Source organism: Aquarana catesbeiana, linkage group LG01, assembly GCF_042186555.1.
Source record: "Aquarana catesbeiana isolate 2022-GZ linkage group LG01, ASM4218655v1, whole genome shotgun sequence".
Taxonomy (NCBI): Eukaryota; Metazoa; Chordata; class Amphibia; order Anura; family Ranidae; genus Aquarana; species Aquarana catesbeiana.
This window is the reverse complement of record NC_133324.1, coordinates 496,328,009-496,347,405: the sequence shown is the minus strand read 5'-3', so window position 1 is coordinate 496,347,405 and position 19,397 is coordinate 496,328,009. Positions and strand designations below refer to the sequence as shown.

The following is a 19,397-nucleotide window of genomic DNA, read 5'->3' as shown; positions in this document are numbered from 1 at the left end:
GCGTCCCAACACGTCACGGCCCTTCGGGGTGCATTATGGGACATCCCCCGTTTGCCACTTTAAGAATCCCTCGCTCATCACTGGCAACGTAAGCCTGACGTCACGGCCGAGGGAAGAGTCGTTATCTTATGATTGTCACCATTCTTTTCCCGCCCACTAACCGGAGCAAAGGCGAGGTAACCGCAGGGACTTCTTTATGATTGGCTAGGGCCGATTCTTGCTATTTTTCTTATTGGCGGACGCACAAGGACCGTTGTAGCACCGCCCCTAGCATGGTGCGAGGACCCCTTTCTGGAGAGCGCTGGCGAGGCGTGCGGTCTGTTGTCTGAGGACGTCACAATGAGGCATTTCAGTCAGGAACGTTCGAACGTAATCGGAGCTGGCGCCCTGTAGGCTGGCCAAGCTCCGCCCAGTGTGTTCTCCCGTGTTCCACCTCCTAGCTCCATGGCCTCTGGTGCTCCCATTTTCCTGTGGTTGGCCTAGTCGTCTGTCCATCACGCAGTAGATACACGGAAGCGTGGCGCCGGTGAGGTTTTCTGCCTAGCAACCGCGAAGCCGGCTTTAAAGCGGTAATTTCAGCTCCGCTGGAGCCCTGCTCTGTGCGCGCCTGCTGAAGTTCCGCGTCCCCCGAAGAGGCCGTAGAGCTTGCCGGTTCCCAGGCGGCTGAGTGGAGACCGGACACAGACACGGAGTCGTCCTCGGTGCGGCCGGACTTGGGGGAGGAGCCTGGTCCCCCTGCTGAGGTGAGGGGGTGAGAGGGTGAGAGGGGCTGAGAGGCCTGGTTGTAGGGCTCAGCTCACTCGTACTACTCTAATATTACAAGGGAGAGCCCGGGTACTGCCCCCGGGCCACAAGGGACAGCTGCTGGGCCGTGCACTTAGGTCATTGTTTAATTAATGAGCACTAGGCTGGAGAACAGGGAACAATGGCTGCTAATTGGCGTCTTATTATTGTTCAAGGGGCAGTCCTCCATTACTTGGACTGCTAACCTCACACACATTGTGCAAACATACTTCCTTCACCTTAAAATTACACCTTGGCCTCCCCTGCCTACTCCGCCTTATCTATTGACGGCAATTTAATTTTAAAACCGCTATTTCAGAACTTCCCAGGTGAGGTGGTGTCTCTTGCGCAGACGTGCAGCAAGGCTCATGTACTGAGAGAATCTTGCGACACATGCAAAGACATGGCACCAGGGAGGCCCCAAAACCTTCTCATCGCTGTGCATGCGTGGAAAGTCCCCCCCCGCCACAGGGGCGGCAACAAGGCCGGGCACAGCCTACTGGGAGCATACACAAGCATGATCGCTGAGGCTCTGATGAAGAGGGTACTCCTCCATAATCCGTTTGCGATACCATCTGGTTCCTCCTAAATACCCGGTCCAGGCTGCAGGTGTCTAGAAGACACAGTTCCGAATTCTTGGAGTAATGTTAAAGTGACACTAAAGGTCATTTTTTTAAAAATTTTTTTATAACAAACATATCATACTTGCCTCCACTGTGCAGCTCGTTTTGCACAGAGTGGCCCCGAACCTGCTCTTCTGGGGTCCCTTGGCGGCTCTTTCGGCTCCTCCCCGCGTCAATTCACCTGCTAGGAGAAGCGCTCTCCTGGGGGGTTACCTTGCGGGCGTGCTCCCGAGTCCAGTATTTGCATCCATAGATGCCGAATGCAGGACTCGGCTGCGTCTTTGGAGTTGATTGACAGCAGCGGGAGCCAATGGCTGCGCTGCTATCAATCTATCCAATCAGCAGCTGAGAACCCCGGGCAGAGAGACAGCGCGTCCCTGTGGGACAAATTTTGAGGGTTCAGGTAAGTAAAACGGGGGGGGGGGGGGGGGGGTGTGTGTCACTGACAGGTGTTTTTTTTTTTTTTTCCACCTTAATGCAAAGGATGCATAAAGGTGAAAAAACACAAACCTTTACAATCCCTTTAAGACTACTTTTTAAAGTTTGTGAGTATGACTCTCTTGTTTTTATGTAAATAAAATGTATCTTTGGTAATGCGCAAGGTCAGTGCGCCCTCCCTGTTTTTCTCTATATCCCTTTCACACTTGTGCCTCTTGGGACTGCAAAGTCGCATGACCCATCGTACCCCATGATTTCCGATGAGTACCGTTCATATCTGTGCAACTTCAAAGAAGTTCCTGCACTACTTTGGTCGGACTTTGATGCGACTTGAGGTCCATAGACCTCAAGATTACATAGGCATTGGTTCAAGTCGCTTGACTTTCAGGTTGCACAAGAGTTGCACAGCTCCAGGTGAAATGAGATCTTCCCTGCTGCAACAATTGCCGGGTGCCAGCCTTGGTCCGCAACCAGAGCTTTAATAAACAATAGAAAGAGGTGGTGGCACTACCAGCACAAAAAGTTATAGTTTATTTGAAATCTTTTAAAAACAAGGACACAGCTTGCACACAAATCTCCTGTGGCTTCAGCAAACACGTTTCACATGCAGGTACTTAGTCATTGCCTTAAAGCGGAGTTCCACCCAAAAATGGAATTTCCACTTTAAGTGAAGGTGACCCCCTGACATGCCACATTTGGCATGTCATTTTTCCTGGGGGAGGGGGGAGAGAAGAGGATACCCTCTTTTTAGAGGGTTCCAGCTCCCACTTCCTCCTGGAGCGCTGGAAGGAAGTCCACTTCTCCCCCTCCCTCTCAGCAATCCTCTGGGACACGTCACAGGTCCCAGATGATTGCCCGGCCTGTCACAGTGCACTGCATGGCTCGCGCATGCGCAGTGCATACCCGGCTGTGAATCCACAGCCGGGCGCCCACAGTGATAATGCGGGGCTTCATTCGCCCGCATCGCTGGACAGTGGGACAGGTGAGCGTCCAATTATTAAAAGTCAGCAGCTACACATTTTGTAGCTGCTCACTTTTATATGGGTGGCACTCCGCTTTAACCACTTCAATACCAGGCACTTTCCCCCCTTCCTGCCCAGGACAATTTTCAGCTTTCAGCGCTGTCGCACTTTGAATGACAATTGTGCAGTCATGCAACACTTTACCCAAACTAAATTTTTATCCCAAAAATAGAGCTTTCTTTTGGTGGTGTTTGATCACCTCTGCAGTTTTTATTTTTTGCGTTATAAACAAAAAATCGACAATTTAAAAAAACAAAAAAACAAAAAAAAAAAATGATGGGCCGCACGGATGAGGAGCTACTGACAGGCATTACTGAGTGGGGCACAGGCTGGCAGCTGATGGGCACCTCTGATGAGGGGCTGCACTGATAATGTGCTGATTATCAGCGCAGACCCCCCCCCCCCCCCGACAGGGAGAGCCACTTATTGAGGAAAGCCTTTTAGTGGCACTTCTAATTCACACGATCATCAGCTGGGATTGGTTATGCTGATCACATGGTGAGAAGTCTCTGTCAGAGGCTCCATATCATGATCGGCGTTGTGGTGTGTCAGACTGACACACAGCACCTCCATTCGCTGCGCGGCAGCTTGTTATCCTGATCGTGTCATATGACGTCCGATCAGGATAACTAAACAACTTTGCCGATGTCATATTGCTGTATGGCGGGCGGCAAGTGGTTAAATTCTATTAACTATCTAACTGCTTGCCAATCAGCCACCGTCATACTACGGCAGGTCGGCACATTCCCGCAAGCCATCATAGCTGTACGTTGGCCCTTTAAGCAGGGATAGCAGACGCGCGCGCCGCACTGTGGGGGAAACTGTATGATCATGGGCATGAGAGCCAGAACAGAGATGTATGTGTGTATGTATATAAACACACCAATCCCTGCTCTGTGAGGAGAGGAGAGACATATTGTTTGTTCCTACTAGCTAGGACCAACGATCTGTCATCTCCTCTAGTCATTTCCTTCCCCCTACAGTTAGAACACACAAGAGGGAACACAGTTAACCCCTTGATCGCCAATTAGTGTTAACCTCTTCCCTGCTAGTGACAGTTACACAGTAATCAGTGCATTTTTATAGCACTGATCTCTGTATAAATGTCAATGGTCCCAAAAATGTGTCAAAAGTGTTCGATCTGTCCTGATAAAAATTTCAGATCACCTCCATTACTAGTAAAAAAAATAAAATAAAAATGACATAAATCTTTCCCATAGTTTATAGATGCTATAACTTTTTAAAATAGCTTTTTTTACAAAAAAATTGGGGATATTTATCATAGCAAAAAGTACAAAATATTTTTTATTTTTTTTAAATTGTCTCCTCTTCTTCTTTTTTTTTTTTTTTTTTTTTTTATATAGCACATAAAATAAAAACCGCAGAGGTGATCAAATACCACCAAAAGAAAGCTATTTGTGGGGGGAAAAAAAGGATGTCAATTTTGTTTGGGTACATCGTTGCACGACCGTGCAATAAAGTGACACAGTGCTGTATCGCAAAAAATGGCCTGGTCATTAAGCAGGCACATCGTCCAGGGCTGTAGTGGTTAAAGTGGAGCTCCACCCAAAAGGGGAGGCTCCACTTGTTCACAAACCCCCCCCCCCTTCCACTGCCACATTTGGCACCTTTTTTTGGGGGGGGGGGGGGGGGGGGGAGCAGGTACCTGGTTTTGACAAATACCCGCTCCCACTTCCAGGTAAGATCGTCCGTCTACGACATTTCTGGCCCCTCCTCCTTCCTACCCCCCACTGCTTTCTAGGATACACACACAGGTCCCAGAAGACGGTGGGACCATTCAGAAGGCGCAGCGTGACTCGTGCATGTGCAGTAGGAAACCGGCAGTGAAGCCTAAAGGCTTCACTGCGGTTTCCATTACTTACAATGCTGGCGCCTGCACCGCAAGCGGATTGACAAATCGGCTCAAGGTGCTAACAATGCAAGATCCGTGGACAGGTAATTGTCCTTATATTAAAAGTCAGCAGCTACAGTATTTTTGTAGCTGACTTTTTTTTTTTTTAACAGACTGGAGCTCCTCTTTAAAGTTTTACTAAACCCACAACAGTAAAATCAGTCTGTATATGCGGTAAAGGATGCTTGTTATACTTACTCACTGTGGAACTTAAGGGGTTAATTCTCTGCATTGTGTAAAAAAGGCTGTTTGATCCTGTCTTCTCTGATCCTCCCCTTTCTACAGTCCCCAAACCATCTCCTGATAGTACAGAGCCTTAGAGGCACTCTTCACATGCTTAGTTTGGTGTGTGTATTACTAGAGAGGTTTTATTTTTATTTTTTGGGGAGGGTGCATGTGATTGGCACAGCCAAGACAAAGTTAGGGGTCATGCAGCCTCAAAGGACAGCAGATATAGTGAATGCAGGGTCTTGGGTTTAGCAACACTTTAAAGACAAAACCTTTTTTTCTTTTTTAAATGGAGTGGTAAATGGTGTTTTTACATCAGGGACTATTTCCTTTTACTTTCTGTGCCATGGACGGCACTATACAGTAGGTGACCGCGATATTGTATCAATCTCGCCGCATTTCTCGATGAGATTTGACATCTGCGAGCCCCGTCGCAGGAGCCAGCGCCGAGATGGCTCACTCATCGTGAAAGGAAAACTTTTTTCCTTTCGCGATGAGTGACAGGCAATGCTGACAGTTGTCTGGTATGAATCCTGAGGAGGGAACGCCGTGCCAAATTTTAAATAAAAAACTGGCGTGGGTTCCCCCCCGGGGCATACCAGGCCTTTAGGTCTGGTATGGCTTGTAAGGGGAACCCCCTACGCTGAAAAATCGGCGTGGGGTTCCCCCCAAATCCATACCAGACCCTTATCCGAGCACGCAGCCCTGCCGGCCAGGAAAGGGGGTGGGGACGAGCGAGCGCCCCAACCCCCCCCCCCCCCCCCCCCCCGAGCTGTACCAGGCCGCATGCCCTTAACATGGGGGGTGAGTGCCTTGGGGGAGGGGGGCGCCCTGCGGCCCCCCCCACCCCAAAGCACCTTGTCCCCATGTTGATGAGGACAAGGGCCTCTTCCCGACAACCCTGGACGTTGGTTGTCGGGGTCTGCGGGTGGGGGGCTTATCGGAATCCGGGAGCCCTCCTTTAATAAGGGGCCCCCAGATCCCGGCCCCCCACCCTATGTGAATGAGTATGTCTTCCGACTTCTCCTGGCGTTTGGCCTCTGCTCCCGGACCCCTCCGCTATCTTCTTCCAGCTCTTTTGCCAGCGAGGGGCCCGGTCTGCTGCCGCTGTCCCACTGCTTCTTCTTTTCTTCCGATGTTGACACGACGCTCTCTCCGGCTGGAATGCTGTGTGCGAGCTGCGGAGCCATTTATATAGGCGGTGACCCCGCCCCCTTGTGATGTCACGGTCCCAGCATGCGCAGGGACTCTGGCGTCATAAGGGGGCATGGCCCCAGAGTCCCTGCGCATGCTGGGACCGTGACGTCACAAGGGGGCGGGGTCACCGCCTATATAAATGGCTCTGCAGCTCGCACACAGCATTCCAGCCGGAGAGGGCGTCGTGTCAACATCGGAAGAAGAGAAGAAGCAGCAGACCGGGCCCCTCGCTGGCAAAAGAGCTGGAAGAAGATAGCGGAGGGGCCCGGGAGAAGAGGCCGAAAACCATGAGAAGTCGGAAGGAGACCCCCCGAAGTCGAAAGAAGACCCCGGAGCTGCCTAATCAATTATTCTTATAATCTGTGTACTGTTTTTTTTTTTTTTTTTTTTTTTTTTGGACACTTTTTTTCCTAGGTGAATGGATAGGGGTACCATGTACCCCATACTCATTCACATAGGGTGGGGGCCGGGATCTGGGGGCCCCATTATTAAAGGGGGGCTCCCGGATTCCGATAAGCCCCCCGCCCGCAGACCCCGACAACCAACGGCCAGGGTTGTCGGGAAGAGGCCCTTGTCCTCATCAACATGGGGACAAGGTGCTTTGGGGTGGGGGGGGGCCGCAGGGCACCCCCCTCCCCCAAGGCACTCACTCCCCATGTTGAGGGCATGCGGCCTGCCCCCCCCCCCCCCCTTTCTGGTACCTTAAAGCAGATTAAACAGCACAGTGCTTGAGCTTTGTAATCTGCCCCCCTTTAAACTGTGAAAAATCCCCCCCCCCGAATCTGGCACTTCCTCTATCCCCTCTCTAAACAGACCACGAAAATGAGGGTGGCTTCGCCCTGATCACCGTGGTCTAATTGCGGCCTCCGTCATACGCTGCTGTCCCCTCTGCTCTCCTGTATCCCCCCTCACCCGCCTACTTCCTGCATGTCAGCTTGTGTCTGTGTCTCCGTCTCCGCCCCCCGCCCCATCTAGTAAAATTAAAAATCTTTTTTTGCTCACTGCCAGCAACTCTTTTATATCCTGGCAGAGCACACTGTACTTTTCTTGTAGAAAAACGAGCGCTGTAAATACCGTTTTAGTGGTGTCTTCAGACCGGTCACGTGACTTTCGGCCGGTTTCTATGGCTACTGCAGGAGAGACTGAGCAGCCATGTGATCCCCCCGGCTGACGTCAGAGGGAGATCAGGGCCCCTCCTGCAGTATGCTTCCATCGAAGCTGTACAGCGGCCGCGAGTCATGTGACCGGCCTTAAGTCAGCTCAAAAGCAGTATTTACAACGCTCGTTTTTCTATAAGAAAGGTACAGTGTGCTCTGCCAGGCTCTAATAGAAATTCTGGCAGAGTTTGAGTTATATGGGTTAACAAACCCTTTAACGCGCCTAAATACATGTTTAGGAGCATTTGCGTTTTCAAGTGTACATTGAAAAATGAGCAGAGGGGAATGTTTTAATCCTCATCAGCCATATATTACTGCTTCACTCCCATCCACATTTGATTGCAACTCCTATTGTGTGTTTTTTTTTTTTTTTTTTTTTTGTCTTTAATAAAACCTTAGTGTTACTAAACCCACAACAGTAAAATCAGTCTGTATATGCAGTAAAGCATGCTTGTTAAACTCACTGTGGAACCTAAGGGGTGTAAAAAAAAGGCTGTCTGATCCTGTCTTCCCTGTCCCTCCCCTTCTTCCACTGTCCCTAGCCCATCTCCTGATAGAACAGAGTCTAGGGGACAAGTTGCACATGCTCAGAAGTTGGTATTGCTAGAGCAATTTCTTTTTTTTTTCTTGGGAGAGTGCACATGATCAGCACAGGGCCAATCAACACTGTCCAGACAGAGGATCGGGGTCCTGCAGCCTTGTAGGATAATCGGGAGAATGAAGACTCCTTCTGAAAGCTTTAGCCAGGCACTGATAGAGGTCACAAGACTGTTATACTGCTGATATTTAGGTATTTAGCGGTTTATATTTACTAAAATAATTGTATTTCCGTGTACTGTGGGAAACCAGATATAGTGAACACATATTATACTTACCTGCTCTGTGCCATGGTTTTGAACAGAGCAGCCCGGATCTTCCTCTTCTCGGGTTCCATGCTGGTGCTCTTGGCTCCTGCTGGGTGCTGTGCTGTGTGGGCACCCAAGCAGAGCCATGTCTCGGCCCCGCCCCCTCAGTCATGATTGACAGCAGCGGGAGCTGATGGCTCCCGCTGCTGCCAAAAGCCAATCAGGAGTGCGATGCCCCGGAGAGGCAAGGCTCTCGTGGACATCGCTGGAATGAGAGGGGGCTCAGGTACGTATTAGGTGGGGCTGCTGCACACAAGGTTTTTTACCTTCATGGATAGAATCCATGAAGGTAAAAAAACTTTTGCTTTTACAACCACTTTAAGCATATTACGTTATGAGGTTCTGTATGCGTTCCCCCCCCCCTTTTTTTTTTTTACTTGTAAGTACTACAAGGGCCTGCCTGATGTGATACAAATTAAATCAATTGTTGAGGTTTGTTCTCCTATTACATGGGTTTGGTAAAGCCCCATACACACTATTAGATTTTCTGCAGATTTTTGTCTTCAGATTTACTAAAACCATGTAGTGCAAGGGCCTGCTTGATTGCATACAAATTGAAACACTTAAGGTTTGACCTCATATTATATGGTTTTGGTAAATCTGAAGACAAAGATCTGCAGAAAATCTAATAGTGTGTATGGGGCCTTAGTCTAAAGGAGGTTGTACAATCAGATTTTATAGTGTATGGCCATCTCAGGTTATCCCCAAAACAGGTGTTTCCAACTGGAAGATTTCCCCTTACCCATTGTTCTGGGGACATCTTTAATAATGTTGGGATTTCCCAATGGCTACCAGTACACAATTGGCTACAATTAGCTTTTCTTGCATACAGCTAGCTTGCTAAATGGTATACATTATATGAAGGAAACTGTTCAAAGGAAGTAAACCCCTGACTTTTTTTTCCTTTCTTTTTACATATTAACCACATGCTGACCACCGCACGCCCATTTACGTCGGCAGAATGGCACGGGCAGGCAAAAGGGCGTACCCGCACATCCCTTTGAAATTCCTACCTAGCGGGAGCGTGCCCGTGGGTCCCGCAAACTCAATGTTTGCCGGTGGCCTGCGATTGTGGTGAGGAAAGACAGAACGGAAAGGCATTTCCATGTTCTGCCTAGCAACATGACAAGGATCTACTGCTCCCTGTGGTCGGGAGCAGTGATCTGTCATGTTGTAGTGAGCCCATCCCCCCTACAGTTAGAACACACTTTATTATATTTTTTTTATATTTTATTTACCAAAAATATGTAGAAGAATACATATCGGCCAAACTATGGAAGAAATTATATATTATTTATTTATTTTTTTTTTTTAGGGGGATATTTATTAAAGTAAAAATATTGCTTTTTAAAAAAAAAAAAAATGATCGCATTTTTTTGTTTATAGCGCAAAAAATAAAAACTACAAAGGTGATCATATACCACCAACAGAAAGCTCTATTTGTGGGAAAAAAGGACGCCAATTTTGTTTGGGTACAGCGTCGCACGACACTGCAATTGTCAGCTAAAGCGACGCAGTGCCGAATCGCAAAAAATGTTCTGGTTAGGAAGGGGATAAATTCCTCCGGAGCTGAAGTGGTTAACATCCAACAATGTATTGATAAGCCTTACACTTTAAAAGGTGACAAAAACGAGGTTTGGAAGTGGGTTGTTTTGTGTGTTTTTTTTTTTTTTTTTCTCTTCTCCTTTTATAACATTTTTCTTCTTCCTGGTATCGGCCCTGCCATCTTTACTAATGATTGCTGGCTCAGGTGCGGTTGTCATTTCTGCCCTTCCTTTCCTTCATGTCAATCTCGCGCATGCGCAATCTCGTTTAAACCAAGCCTCTATCTAGAACAGCTGCTTCCTATGAACGTCTCTGTGCTGCTATAGTTCACTCCTCCTGTGTGATGTCTTATACAGTCACAAGGGGAGAAACAGGAAGGAAAGGAGGAGGGCACAGTATCGCGAGGCTTCCTCTGTGCTGTTGTCAATGAAAGATAGTGAAATGGCACACATAGCGTGCCGTTAAAGAAGCTACGCACTGCGCATGCGCCAGTAACATCACTACAGTTTGCAGGATGGATTATGAAGAAACAAAGAGCAAGTAAAATTTTACAGCGATCAGTTGCCAGTACTATGCAGATTGTAATGAGCTTACAACCACTTTCAGTGGGTCTTGTTTTGTCTATGTGTTTTTACTGCTCTGTCAGGTAAGTGAAGAAGTGCCTAGTTTATAGGTCAATGATAGAAAATCAAGTGTTTTTCATTTTGGATGGAGTAGTATTTTTCTTGGGGTTCCACTGGGGAGAATTTCCTTCACTTTCTGTGCCATAGACAAAACAGGGAGTGAGACAAAACTATACAGTTTGTGGTCACAGGAATAGGTGACTCCTTTGGAAGATTTCCCCATCCCTTATGTTTGGGTGACCACGATAACATTTTGGATTTCCCATCACTTTGTCTCAATAAGGGTGCTTTCACACTGCTCTGTAGCAAAAGCTGGCTAAAAACGCAGTACTGTATTCAAAAGTAGGAAAAACATTTTTGTCTATACATACACTTTAGGATATGCATGCAATAGCACTGACCTTAGCAGTATATGTTTAAAAAAGAGTTACCTGATTGTTACTAGGTTTGGCTATACACGCACATTCTGTTGATGCAGAAGTTCATTAGTATTCTCTCTGGCAATGGTAAGTAATCCACTATCCCACAACAAATTTCTATCATCCATCTCGGGGGTCTCCAAACTGGCCCGGGGGCCAGATGCGGACCTTTGGTTGCCATTATCCGGCCCTTGGGGCACTATTCGTCCCACTGATATTAGACCCTATTCTGCCCTCTGACGCAAAAAATGTGGCATAATTCTTGCCACTGACCTAAACAATGGGGTACTATTCCTCGCCCTAATGCCAAAGATGGGGCACTGTTTACTCCCACTGATGCCAGAAAATGTTTCTATTCGTGCTGGCTACAGTCCAGCCCCCCTAAAGTTTGAAGGACAGTAAACTGGCCCTTTTATTTAGTAAGTTTGGAGACCCCTGATCTATCTATAGCTCAAGTAAACGTGAAGGTCAGGGGACTCGCTGGTATTTGAAAAATCATAAATAACCCAGCAATATTTCAGTGGGTCATAGTCCACCTCTATTGAGGCCAATATGTATGTTCACAATATGTATGGACATTCAGGTTTTGCCATTGAAAGACCTGGTTTTCTATTATGTGTAAATGTTTGGGTAAAAATCAGAAGACCAGCCTATTGGCATATAATGTTAGTCTAATCATAACATGTTCTGTTTGATCATTAGGTAGTTCTAAAACCTGAACCCCCCTTTTTTTTTTTTTTTTTTTTTTTTTTTTTTTTTTTAGCTTCATGCATTCCCTGCTTATGGGATACAGACAATAAATTAAGGCACAAAAACAAACCTTTTTTTTTCTGAGGGGACAGATATATACCTGTTTTTTATTTCCTAGTGGTTGTGTAAAAAAAAAAAAAAAAATAAATATTTTATATATATATATATATATATATATATATATATATATATATATATATATATTATGTTATTATAGTTGTTTCTAAACAGAAAACCATATTAGCTAAAGATATGAATGTCTTTTTTTTTTTTTTTTTTTTTTTTTTATATGATTATGCTCTTCTATACAGACGGTCCCCGGGTTACAAACAAAACAAGATATGGACTGTAGGTTTGTTCTCAAGTTGAATCTGTTTGTAAGTTGGCACAAGTACATTTTTTTTAAGTGTAGCTTCAGCCAAAAAAACAATTTTTAAGCTTTTTGGATAGCATAGGGAAGGGTTATCGCTCCTATAACATTTGTTTTGCTGTCTGAGTCCATGTTCAGAAGATTTCACCTCACTTTCTGTCCCAATGACAATTTGGATTTATAAAATTTTGGGTTGTTGTGGAAACGAGCCTTGGTGCTAAAGCATCAGTGGAGGTACCTTTTTCCTATAATAACTTTTACAAAAGTGAATTTCCCTTCTTAGGGGTAGATTTCCTCTCACTTCCTGTTGTCTCCCTCCGTTTGTAAGTAGGCGTCATTTGTAAGTCGGATGTTTGTAACTAGGGGACTGCCTGTAATTATTTTTATAGTAGACTATCCTGGGTGTGTTATTTGTTATTCAAGGGCCTAGAGTCACACCCTTTGTTTGCAGGCTCTGATCTTCAGAGTGAGGTCCTATGAATAGTAAGTAACTTGACCTGTTTGCTACTAGTTGAGTACCCTCAGAGTTTTCTTTGTGGGCTCTGGAGTGCCACAGAATTGACACTGGTCCTCTATGATTGTAAGCTTTTTCGATTACCTAATTTAACAGAATTTATTGTATTTTATGTTTACTGTTTTTATTGCTGTCTGTGTTGCAGCTGTGGAAATTCACCCTTTGTCACCTAGACAAAGTGAGGGAGAATCTAAAAATGTTGAATTGTCACTAAGGCCCCTTTCACACAGGCGCCTCCGCTAAGGGGAATCCGCTTGCTCAGTGGGGGATCTCTCTTCTGATCCCCGCTGAGCAGATGGCTGACAGATCCATGTCCGCTCTGCATAGCGGACACAAACACAGTCCCGTTCTCTGGGGGCAATCGGATGGAAACGGACCGCCTGTCCGTTTCCATCTGATTCAATCCTATCCGCTGGACGGATGGGGAATAGGACCACCATCCGTCTGTTTTTGGCAGATCAGATGGCAGCAGGTCTCAGCAGACATGTGTCTGCTTGCATCTGCCACTCCATAGAAGAAACTGGAGGGTCCGATCAGGTCTGCCTGGGGAAAAAAAGAGTCAGATGGACCTGATCAGACAGCCTGTATGAAAAGGGGCCTAAACCAAAAGGTTAGGGAAAATCCTCAAGTGGAAACGCCTGCTCCTTTTTATAGGGATGTCCACTCATTTTACTATTGAGTCTCCAGGACAAGAAGTGAAAGTGGTTCTAAAGCCTGGACATTTCCCTGCATTAAAGGGTTAGTTCACCTTTTACCAAAAAACTAGAGATGAGGGGCATTTGTAGATAAAAATAGCGTAGCTGGCAGCTCTGGCTAGAGTTGAACAATGCCCTGCTGTCAACGTAGGCCATTTACGTTCCCCCTGGGGCCTGTTTGGAATACTCCCAGGACATTGCTAGCATGTTAAGTGAGGCCTAGTCGTTACTGCTCACCTCCACCATCACAAGAGTGAGGTCTCAAACGCTGAGCTACTGCATCAGAGCAGAAAGAGCATGTGTGAGGGTTTGAATCGGAGAACAAAAGATCACTCCTGTGATGTGGAGGTGAGTAGTAATGACTAGGCCTCACTTATGACTAGACCCTGCACAGTTTATCTACTTACATGCATAGACTGTTTGTTTTTGTCAAGGTGAACTAACCCTTTAAGGTAAAAAATGTCCCTGTGTTTGTATCACCCCTTCATACTTCCATGAGTCCTATCTCGAACTAGCACTGCCTGTTTGCAGCAGCTCTCCTCTCAGAGGTAGCAGTGGGAGCCATTGGCTCAAATCCTGTGAGCAGAGAGTAGGGGATGGGGCTGAGCTGCGCTGTGTGTGCCCATATATCTCTATAATGCTAGTCTGTTGTTTATAATGGGAAACAAACTGCTGGGTCCCCCCCCCCTCACTACTGGAGTGATCATCATACCAGGTGCCACGCTTAACAACTAATTGCTGTAACTTGTTCCTTCACTTGGTTACCCATAGCAATTATACTTCTCTTCCTTGTCTTTCCACGTTAACCTTTTTGTAGTGGTGTTTCTCATACCCCATGGTAAAATTACAGATCCTGGTTCTTTGGTATATGCCAGAACCAGTATGCGCCCCTTTTGAATATGAACAGACCCGGCTTAGATCAGTTAATACAACTTTACTGTAGAAATAACGTTCTCTACCCAAGTCTAAATAAAATAGAATAGTGGACCAGGTGTACACTATAGTTCCAAAAGTATTGCCACGCCTGCCTTTATACACATATGGTATCCCACTCTTAGTCCGTAGGGTTCAATATTGAGTTGGCCCACTCTTTGCAGCTATAACAGCTTCAATTCTTCTGGGAAGGCTGTCCACATGGTTTTGGAGTGCCTCTGTGGCAATATTTGTCAATGTTTGGCAATGTTTATACCAACCTAATCGCCATCTCCGTTTCTCCCAAGACCTCCTGCTCTCTAGCTCCCTCATCACCTCCTCCCATATCCGCCTCCAGGACTTCTCCAGAGCCTCGCCTATCCTCTGGAATTCCCTACCCCAATCTGTCAGACTGTCTCCAAATTTATCCACTTTTAGGCGATCCCTGAAAACTTTCCTCTTCAGAGGAGCCTATCCTGCCTCCATCTAACAACTGCACTATTTTCTCCATTAGCTCATCCCCCACAGCTATTACCCTTTGTATAACTTGACCCTCCCTCCTAGATTGTAATCTCTAACGAGCAGTGCCCTCTGATTCCTCCTGTATTGAATTGTATTGTACTTGTACTGTCTGCCCTAATGTTGTAAAGCGCTGCGTAAACTGTCGGCGCTATATAAATCTTGTAGAATAATAATAATAGTGTTTGACCATTCTTCCAGAAGTGCTTTTGTGAGATCAGGCACTGATATGGAGGAGAAGGCCTGGCTCGCAGTCTCCACTCTAAACTTAAAGGTAATCTATCGGGTTGAGGTCAGGACTCTGGAGGCCAATCAAGTTCCTCCACCCCAAGCTCACTCATCCATGTCTTTATGGACCTTGTTTGTGTACTGCTGGTGTACAGTCATGTTGGAACAGGAAGGGGCCATTTTGAAGCTGTTGGGAGCATGAAATTGTTCAAAGTGTCTTGGTGTGCTGATGCCTTAAGAGTTCCCTTCACTGGAACTAAGGATCCAATCCCAACTCCTGAAAAACAACCCCACACCATAATCACCCCCCCCACCCTTTTACCAAATGATTTGGGCCAGTGCACAAAGCAAGGTCCAAAAAGACATGGATGAGCGAGTTTGGGATGGAGGAACTTGACTGATCTCAACACGATGGAACACCTTTTGGGATGAATTAGAGCGAGCCAGGCCTTCTCATCCACATCCGTGCCTGACCAAACATTCCCATAGACACACTCACAAGACTAGCCACTCATTAAAATGAGAAGAAAAGAGGTTTAACCTTAAACTACGTAGAGCGTTCTTTACTGTAAGAGTGGCAAGGATGTGGAATTCCCTTCCACAGACGGTGGTCTCAATGGGGGGCATCGATAGTTTCAAAAAACTATTAGATAAGCACCTGAATGACCGCAACATACAGGGATATACAATGTAATACTGACATATAATCACACACACACACACACACACACACACACAGGTTGGACTTGATGGACTTTTGTCTCTTTATCGTACATCACGGGGCAACGAGCACCATAGTACTATGTGGGTATATAGGCACCTTCAGGTGATGGACACTGGTATACCCAATGCAGGAAGTTCACTCCCTATATAACCCCTCCTCCTACCAGGAGTACCTCAGTTTTTTTCGCCAGTGTCTAAGGTGTTGGTCACGAGTGAAGATGTGCTCTGAAGAGCTCCACTGGAGGGATCCTTGCTGGTTTTAAACAGCCTCCATAGACCGGATCCATCCAAAGTGCCACTGCGGCCAAGGTGGATGGTACCCGGGCCTCGTATACAAAGCACGAGGTTTTGCCTGTAACGCCTCTCCTTGCAGGGCTGGACCCTGGGACCCAGGGCTTTTTGGTCATGCTTACATTACCTAAAGCTTTTCCTGGTGGGGTGCTAATACAGGTCCAAGGGGGTGGAACCACCCGGTCCTTGAAGGTTTGCTGACGCAGCCTGCCGTGATGGGTGAAGTTTGGATCTATCTGTTACAGCAGTATCCTACAGCGAGGATAAGGTAAGGGAAGAAGCCTAGGAACTGTAAAGTCCACCTATGGTTTTTTTTTTTTTTTTTTTTTTTGTTTTCTTCCATGAGTAAAATGTTGTCATGCCTTAAAGTCTCCACTAGGAATAAATGCACATACCTTTTAGTATGTTGCTTCTCAGTCAGCTCCGTGTCCCAGCTAAACAGCATGTGTGTGGTCTCAGCAAGCCAGGGGGGATTCCTCATCCAGAACAAAGTTTTTTTTTTTTTTTTTTTCCAAACAGCATGTTCGCTTTTCCCCCCTGGGGAAGGGAGGTACAGCAGTAGTTTGTACTCCCCTCCCCCTGGGGGGGGGGGGGTGCAGCGGCTTTACTATGTTGTGGTTTTTTTTTTTTTTTTATTCCCCATAGAGCTCATAAGCACTGGCAGCGTGTTAACGAATGCCGTGTGTGCACGGTCTATGGCTTGTTTAAACCAGAGAGGGGCGTGTTTAATGATGGAGGGGCGTGGCTTAGGACGGCGCTGCGCCTTTGTAAGTCAACGAGGAGCACACAGCACAGGTACTGGGGACAACAGAGACAGACGCTTAGCTAAACCAGCTGGAGTCTGGCACACAGGATTGCTGGGGGCACATAAGGATGCATACAGGCATTTCCAGTACAGGAAATAACATTTATACTCAGCACCAAAGCTGAACTTTATTAGCGGCATTGTTTTTTGCTAGACTTTTTGCTCAGCGAGTTGTGCATTTACTTGGTGCCTCTGCTTTTTGTGCTCAGTACTATGGCTTCCAAAAATTTCACCCCCAGGCGCTGGGAACTCCAGTCGTGCCTCCACATTGTCATCCTCTTCTGAGATGCCAGAAATGGCAAGCCAGGGTGAGTCATTGGAACCAGTTGGTGGTGCAGCTGCTACTCACATCTCAGCCCCTGTATAGGTGACAGAAGATGCATTTTCCTCCGCCCTGCAGGGCCTAGAAGGAAGGTTAGCAGCTTTAATCGCATCCTCCATCCAAAAGGATAGGAAGCATGTTAGATCCCCCTCCCCCACCTCAGACCCTCTACTAAGGGAACAGTGGGTACAGGATGAGGTGTTACCCTCAGGCGATCAGGAGGAAAGGCAAACCGATTACTCCTCTACAGAGGAGACAATGGCGGATGAACCTTTTTCAGCCTCGCAATCTGAGAAATTGCTGGTACAATCTCTTACGGAGATGGTTCGTTCCACTTTTCAAGCTACCCCTAACGGCGTCAGCTGAAAGTTCTGTTTCTTCTTTAGGTCCCTGTTAAAACCTTCACAGCCTTGTGTCCATGCATTACTAGAACAGCTTATTTCATACTGAATGGGTTCGCCCAGATAAGCATTTTCTCTCTCCAAAGAGATTCACCGCACTCTCTCCCATGGAGGAGAAATTCACCAAAAATGGAATGTACCAGCAGTTGACACGATTTCCAGTGTGAATAAAAGTCTAACTTTTCCAGTAGACAATGCACAAATGCTTAAGGATCCAACAGATAAAAGGTCGGAATTCCTGTTAAAATCCTCTTTTTTTTTCCTTGGCAGGTGCTGTTACTAAGCCTGCAGTCGCTGCAATAGGCATCTGTCAGTCCCTAAAGGACCAGTTTAGACAGGCCCTTAAGAAGGTTCCTGCACAACAAGCCCAGGATTTGGCCGAACTACCAAAAGCATTATGTTTTTGCCATAGACGCCATGAAAGATTCTATTCACCAGGCGTCCCGCCTTGCGCTTGTGCTAGTACACATGTGTAGGATCCTGTGGTTAAAAAAATTGGTCAGCCGAAGCACCATGCAAAAGGCTGCTGACTGGTTTTCCTTTTCATGGGGGTAAAACGGCTATTTGGGGATGATTTGGACAAATGCATCCAAATGATTTCTAGTGGGAAAATTACTCTTTTGCCAGTGGTGACGGCCTCCACCGTCAGACTCTAGAGGAAAGCCTCAAGGTCAGGCCCAGGTACGAAAAAAAAAAAATTCCTGAGGGCGGAGGCCTGCAAAGCAGAATCTCGGAGGCTAAGCAGGGTTGGGCCTGGTTAATACCTGGACGGGAGACCACCTGGTAATACCAGGTGCTGTAGCCGTCTCTTTTTTTTCTGAAGTCAAACCTTCCCAAAGATCCAGGGAAAAGGCAATCTGTTTCGGGCACTAGACTGGTTACTGGCTTGGTGGTGATCACACAAATAAATCCCCACAGAAGAGGAAGGTTTGGGGTTTTATTCAAACCTCTTTATGGTACCAAAACCGAATGGAGCTATCGGACCCATTCTAGTACTAAAAAATCTAAATCCGTTCCTGAAGATCTGCTCCTTTCGCATGGAGTTGATCAGGTCAGTGGTTTCTATCCTACAAGTTTAACATGTTTTAACCACTTGCTTACAGGGCACTTAAACCCCCCTCCTATCCAGACCAATTTTCAGCGCTGACGCACTTTGAATGACAATTGCGCGGTCATACAACACTGTACCCAAATGAAATTTTTATCATTTTTTCACCACAAATAGAGCTTTCTTTTGGTGGTATTTGATCACCTCTGCGGTTTTTACTTTTTGTTAAAAAAATGTAAAAAACTGAATTTTTAAAAAAAAAAGTTTTGTTTTATTATATTTTGTTATAAAAATTTTTTAAAACGGGTCATTTTTCTCCTTCATTGATGTACGCTGATGAGGCGGCAGTGATGGGCACTGATGGGTGGCAGTGATGGGCAGCACTGCCAGGTGGCACTGATTGGCACTACAGGTGGGCACTGTTAGGTGGCACTTGTGGGCACTGTTAGGTGGCACTTGTGGGCACTGTTAGGTGGCACTGATGAGGCAGATGTGCCTCTTCCACTTGGGGACCGATGTCTCTGGCATCCGAGCCGGTGATCGGCTTTTTTTTCTACTCGCGCTGTCAGCGTGAGTAAAAAAAAAACGATTACCGATCTTTTGTTTACATCATGTGATCAGCTGTCATTGGCTGACAGCTGATCACATGGTAAGGGGCCGGGAACGGCCCCTTACACGGATCAGTGATCAGCTGAGTCTCAGTGACTCGGTGATCACAGCGCGCCCGGCGCGCGCCCAGGGGAATGCAGGTCTGCGCTGTGGCCGTCATTCGGCCATAGCGCGGATAGCAGGTGGTTAAACCAAAGAAAGAAAAAGTATCAATGTTACCTTCATGCACTGTCTTGAAATGTTTAGATACATTAGAAATATTTTTGGCATTTGGATTGACGGTGTCATTAGTGTTCAGAGACCCTGATTCCTAGGTGGCGAATAGTGCAACCCACGTACTGTATCTGACAAGCACTAC

The 19,397-nt window shown here is 46.6% G+C and overlaps 1 protein-coding gene across 2 annotated transcripts in view; it reads left to right on the top strand.

The window, feature by feature from the left end:
• The first annotated feature begins 308 nt into the window (after positions 1-308).
• GATAD2A (GATA zinc finger domain containing 2A) overlaps positions 309-19,397 on the top strand; it is a 141,135-nt gene continuing 122,046 nt past the window's right edge. Inside the window, exon 1 of one of the 2 annotated variants that reach the window (XM_073592336.1) lies at positions 309-743. The gene's annotated coding sequence lies outside the window, so the exon portion shown is untranslated. The remainder of the gene's footprint in view (positions 744-19,397) is intronic. The other variant, XM_073592407.1, reaches the window with a different exon arrangement.